The 6,745-nt window shown below is 27.7% G+C and overlaps 1 long non-coding RNA gene across 1 annotated transcript in view; it reads left to right on the forward strand.

The window, feature by feature from the left end:
• LOC139427013 (uncharacterized) overlaps window positions 1-855 on the forward strand; it is a 17,723-nt gene extending 16,868 nt beyond the window's left edge. Inside the window, exon 3 of the long non-coding RNA XR_011638132.1 lies at window positions 736-855. This is a non-coding gene — a long non-coding RNA (uncharacterized lncRNA). The remainder of the gene's footprint in view (window positions 1-735) is intronic.
• Window positions 856-6,745: the final 5,890 nt, after the last annotated feature.

Raw genomic sequence — 6,745 nt, forward strand, 5'->3', positions numbered from 1 at the left:
GAGTGCTCCTCACACTATTGTATTAATATATTTTGCTTTGGCTTTATTGATACAATATCAGAAATCACTCTGTTTTGCGGATATAATCGTGTGGGCTGAAGAAAAGATTATACCTTTTTTTTCCGGTTTTTTAAATAAAATTTCATTCATTCATTTTATATATTATTAACAGTTTATATATATATATATATATAAACTGTTGTTTGTTATTTTTTACTTTTCAGTCCCCCCCCCCTTTTTTTTCATATGTCTATAATTTTTCTTTGTTTTATTCTTCATTTTGAACTTATCTAATGAGTTCTGTTTACTTGCAGCTTAAGCGCAATAAAGGAAACTTATTGTTTTTCTTAACATTCTTCGTGTTTTCTTGTATTTATTTATGTATATATACATATATATATATGTGTGTGTGATTGTATTTGTAACATACTCAGTGTAAATTGTAAATTGTTACTCGATTCAAAAGAAGATTGAAATAGGCTATTTATATTTCGACTTTAATTTTCTCAAATTATCAGATATAAGAGAAACAAATTATGTAGTGCGGCTTATGAAGAATTTGAAGGTAAACTCGCTGAATAACGGAGATACGTTGAATGCTTCAAGTTACAAAAAAAAAATTTAGAATTAATTTACTTATTTAAGTCTCCGAGGTCTTTGAGTGTAACTAATATGCGTCAGAAAAATTATATTGTTTGCTAAATGATAATAATAAAAAAGGTATTCAAATTTCAGGGGTAGTTGAGCACTTGAACTGCTACAAAAACACAATTCAAAATGTTCAAGGTACATGCTGTGAAATTGCAAGAAATATTCCTGTTGAAGCTCACATCAGCTATGGAGAACGAAAGTGTTTGTAAGTAAGAAGTCTTTCTCCCCCCCCCCCAAACAACGCTTAAAAATGGCCTAGTTTTTTATACTAAGCAATATAAAACCATAAGTAATGAGATTCCAAATAGTTGATGATAAATATCTGTTACATGAAAATCATTTCAGTTGAACTTAGATTCTGTTAAAGAATCCTTCACAAAACTTTTCAGCGTTTAAAAACAGACCCTTCGTTCATTATTTAATATTTATTTTTTTATTTTTTTAGAAAAATGTTGTAAACGACGTCTTTGTTTCATATTTTTAAAACTACGTCTCTTTGAAATATGCACTTTTTGTGTTGTTTTTTTCTTAAAACAGAGGTCTTTATTTTCAAATACTCAGAAAATACAGAACCCTGAAAGAAAAAAATAAACCATTCTACAAAAGTAGAATTTTCATAAATTCTCGAAAACAAGAATTTTTATAAAAAAAGCTTGGATAGACCACTGATTATTGTTTTTTTTCCTCAGAAATAGGAGTATCACAAATTTAATAAATTATAATTTGGTGTTTTACAATTCTTAAAAAGTATAAATTTTTTCTCTTGTAATAGTCAATTTATAAAAATTTAAATTATTAAAATTTTGCTATGTGTATTATTCAATTGAAATATTATTAAATTTGAAATATAATTTAAAAATAAACTAGAGAAGAATAAAACTTCTTTACGTAATGCTTTTTTTTTGTTTAATATCAATTCCTTTTTTAATAAAATGTTTAATTAATAAGAGTTAAATATTTATCTTCAATCAGCAAAAAGGTTATTTTACGTAAAGATAAAGAAAAATTTAAGTTAAATTACAATTTTTAAATAAACTGGAAAAAAAATAAATTTCTTTACGTAATGCACATTTTATTTGTTTAATATGAATTAGTTTTTTCAATTGAACAATTAATTGTTAAAAAGTTAAATATTTCATTTTCAATCAATAAAAAAGTTATTTCACATAATGATAAAGAAAAATTTAAGTTAAATTACAATTTTTAAATAAACTAGAGAAAAATAAATTTCTTTACGTAATGCACATTTTATTTGTTTAATATGAATTAGTTTTTTTCAATTAAACAATTAATTGCTAAAAAGTTAAATTTTCATTTTCAATCAAAAAAAAAAGTTATTTCATATAATGATAAAGAAAATTTTAAGTTAAATAAAAAATTTTAAATAAACTAGAAAAAAATACATTTCTTTACGCTATGCACATTTTATTTGTTTAATATCAATTCGTTTTTTCAATTAAACAACTTATTGTTAAAAACTTAAATATCTCATTTTCAATCAGTAAAAAAGTAATTTCATATAAAGATGAAGAAAAATTAAGTTAAATTACAATTTTTAAATAAACTAGAGACGAATAAAACTTTTTTACGTAATGCATATTTTGTTTGTTTAATATCAATTTGTTTTTTCAATTAAAAATTTAATTTCTAAAAAGTTAAATATTTCATCTCCGATCAGTAAAGCATTTATGTCAAATAAATATGATTAAAAAAATTAACCTGGAATCAAAGTCATCATTTCAAAACTTATTATTAATTGGTAAAATGCTATATTTTCAGTGATCAAATTCAGATGATTGTAGAAAAATTTAAAGGTCATGTGTTGTATTGCATATATTTGCTGGCTATATATAAATTTTTAATCTTAAACTAAACTCTATATTCATATTTTCGGAGCAAAATAGTATTTGTTTTCGAAAAATTAAAAAAAAAATACTGAGCATTTGTAACTAGAAGTTCTTATGCCGGGTATTTCACAAAGAACTTTCTTAGTATATATTTTTGGAACCCTTATCAAAAATGAAACAAAAGACAGACACATTGGGTGTCGCAAATTAATATTTTATCCAGGAAAAAAAACTAAACTTTTAATGAAGACTGACAAATCAAGGCATAATAAACATCAAAACTGGTTTAATTGGGGGTTGAAACTTGATAAGGCTTCCAATAATCGTTTTCTCACAATCAAACCTGCTTTATTGTTTTTTATACCTGCCTACCGCTTCTGTTGTTTATTATATCTTTTCTGTGAAATGTTACATTTCGATAAAGCTTTTGCTTTTTTCTTTCCTTACATTTTGCTTTGATACCTTCAAAATGCATACTTTTTTATTTCAGTTTTTGTAAAGATTTTAAAAATACACATTAAAAGTGGTCTTTACGGGACACCCTGTTTGTGAATCTATAAGCATCCAACCAAAATGAAATTTCCGATATCGTTATGTAAATTTTTCTATAGAAGATTCTTTTCAGTGGAGCTTTAACGGTTACAACTTCATTGAACACATTTTGAAATTTTAGAAATGAAACACACAAAATAGTGAAGTTACTCTAAAAAGAAGAAAAGTGTATTTGTATTTTTAGACATTTCAGCTTCATAGGACTCGCTCTGCAAAAACGAGAAAAAATGAAAAGTGATTTTTTTGTTACGCTTTCTGATTCTGCGAAGTCTCTCCCCTATTCAGGATAAATGACGAATTAGCTTTAATTTATTTTTTATTGTAAGGATCACATTTCTATGAACAGTGGATATTGCCATTTGAACAGTGGCGTATCTAGGGTATGGCAAGTATGGCGAATGCCGTGGGCGCATTATTTCAAAAAGGCGCAAAATCAATCAACATTAACGATTTTTTTTTTAATTAAAAATTTCACAAATTTTTTTTTCAAGTTATGGCAGAATTAAAAAAAGCATACAACATTTAACCTTTCCTTGAGGGCTCGAAAAGAAGACATCGATGTCTTTTGAGGAACTCATTTTATAACTGGGGGAGTGAAGAATAAAAGGGAAGCACTAATAATAAAAACAAAGTAGGTGACGAGCGTTAAACAATTTTAACCTCCCACTGTTTTTCATTTTTTTAATAACTTCGTTTGAAAACTCATAGACCACCTCAGTTAGGTATAATAGGAGGGCCAAGGTTTCCAGCGCTTTTACATAAGTCGAAAAGCGCGGGAAATCTAAGTTGTTATATTGGATTCAACATTTAAAAAAAATGGGGGAAATAAGAAGAAAAAAAAACATTCCACATACCCCCTCTTTTTAAACGACTTGACGTCTGTGTGATAACAATTTATACACGCTTCTGCATTCATTCACTAGACACTTTTCCTTTCATTATACTTTCAAGTTAAGCAACAGAGGATTCGAAATGAATAAAAAAACTTAATATTAATGAATACATTCAAGATAAATACTAAAATAAATCAGTAATAAAAAGTAGCTTTTTCTTTTCTACTATTATATTTACGATGATTTCGGCAAAAACCAAATTTTAATTATAATATCGTAATTTAAAGAATTATGCAGAGTTTTTAATAATTATAATTATTACTCTCTTTACTAACTTTTTGATACATTCCAATAAAAATATTTTGAATTTCTGAGAATTTCCTAAATAATTAACATTTAATGTCCATCAAAATCCTTTGACAAAAAGACTTTTAACCCCATATTTCATTTTATAACCATCGTTGAACAGCCGACCCAATTCCGTAGCCTTGCAATTTTGAACCCAATCCAGAAGACAAGGGAATTTCTATATCGAGTAATGGGAGAAATTTGCCTTCGTGGAGCTAACCCGCATTTGCGTTACATGGAGAGGAAGACTACGAGAATCTCCCACGGTTAGCCTGACGGCAAGGGGACTCTAACCCATGATCCGTCTACAACTGAGGATATTTCATGTCAGCACTTTGGTCGGTGCAAGCCGGGTGCGGAATTCGTATCAACTGGGATTCGAACTCGGTTCGCCTCATTGGAAGGCGAACGCTCTATCCCCTGAGCCATCGCGGCTCCCATATTTAAATTAAAAGGAATTTAAACTTATTTTTTTTTAAATGTAGCTTCTTATTGATTCACGATACGTCAAAGCTGTAATAGAAAGAATTTAAGTTATCGCTGATAAAATGAAAAGACAAAATGTAAGATCATTATTCATTATAGAAAATGACAGGGAATTTAATTTTTCTTCCTTTTTTAGTGTATTATTAATTTCATTTTTTGTACTAAAAACGAAAAATAAAGCACAAATTTAACGTAAAATTTTTTGAGGAAAACGAAAAAATAAATTTTTTTTCCAGGTATAAACGATGATAAAATAAACAGTTTAATAATGTTCATTCAAAAGGGTTATTCACGAGTAAGAGTTATAAATATTAAAGTTCCCAATTTTATAAACAAGCAAGACATTATTTATAAGACATAATTTACATACATAACATAATTTAGATTACAAAAGTATGGAATTTGTACTAGCATTAAGAATGTATATTGTAGAATTGAATTGAATGTGTATTGTAGTACTATGTATGAAAATATTTACCCCGACCTGCCCCAATTCAGGGCATACGGGTAAATGTTTATTAAAACCAAGTAAAAACAGAAAAGAACAATAAAAGCAAAAAGTGCATAAAATACAAGAGTCATATGCCAACAGCTGGGAGGGCCGCCATATAGTGCTTAAAGCCGACGGCCCACCCTTATACTGAGCCAAATTACAATAGTATTGAAGACCCCAACAAAGTTACAAAGAATACAGTATGTGTTACAATACATAATTAGTAGTTACAAGATATAAACATCTATAACAAAACAAGACAATTAAAAATATGAATAAAAAAAAAAAAAAACTTTCTTCTTTTTTCCTTTCCCGTCTATTTTTGTTGATAAAAACGCTAAAAGCGAATATACAAGTGAGTAAAAACATCAAGATGAATTAAAATTAGTGTTGAGGTGATAGAACAGAAGACCAACGGAGTCCCCCAGGATGCTCAAGTTTGAAAAATATAAAAGGGGAATGACGCGTTAAAATAGAAGTGGATTGGCAGTTCAGGTATTGAGGGGAGACATCAAGTCAACCTAAGTGTATAGGGTCCATCGGATCGTCCATTGTAATGGTATCTTCTAGTGTGCTTTTAATAATTTCTCTAATGATTTGTTGCTGTTGTTTTGTTCTGCACCACTTTTCGATTGGTTCCCTGATGTTAATATGATTCCCCCGGAGTGTCGAGAATTTAGGACATTCTGCAATTAGATGTTGAACCGTTTGGCTTGTAGTACTATGTATGATGTTATAGCTCTTGAGTAGCAAAAATATAGATATAAGTCAATGCCTTTTTCCTCGGCAATACATAACGTATTTATTTAAAATCGTGTCCTTTTTTATAATAAGAACATAAAACAAATCCTAAAAATAATATTTATTGATTTCGTTTATTTAAATTAGTTTACTTAGACAGTCATTTAAATTTAAAATAATTTATTTGGTAAAAATGCTTTTCTACTTAGATTATTTGATATTATTTATGTATAATTAAAAATGCTATACGTTAAATATAAATTATAGTAATATAAGCTGCATCTTTAAATTTAAAATATTTATCTATATGAAAAAATTAGTAGTACAATAGACTAAAAAAATGAAAGGCGTACGAAAGAAACTGTGGAAGTTCAAAAGGTGGTGAGAAACGTAAAGAAATTTTTCTCCTCTTATCTTAAGAGGACGCAATACCTACCCTCTCAATGCCAGCTGCTAATGATTTTTCTATGGGAGCTTCATTTGCTAATAACTTTTTTGCATTTTGATATTTTGGAAAAATTCTTTCAGCATTTGAAACTTCATAGTTCACTCTAAGGTTTTATGAAATCACTTTTTGTTTTACCATAAATTTTAAATTATTAGTGGAGTTTAAATATCGGTAATAGAGATATCTTCCAGAAATCCGTTTTTTATCAAAATTCATTCAGTAAAGTGATCTATTAATGAAATCTTGATCTATTAATGATTGATCTATTAATGAAAAGAATTCAAAAATCGCAGTATAATTTTCGTATATATATATATATCGTATATCGTTTCGTATATATATATAT

Source organism: Parasteatoda tepidariorum, chromosome 1 (assembly GCF_043381705.1).
Source record: "Parasteatoda tepidariorum isolate YZ-2023 chromosome 1, CAS_Ptep_4.0, whole genome shotgun sequence".
Lineage (NCBI taxonomy): Eukaryota > Metazoa > Arthropoda > Arachnida > Araneae > Theridiidae > Parasteatoda > Parasteatoda tepidariorum.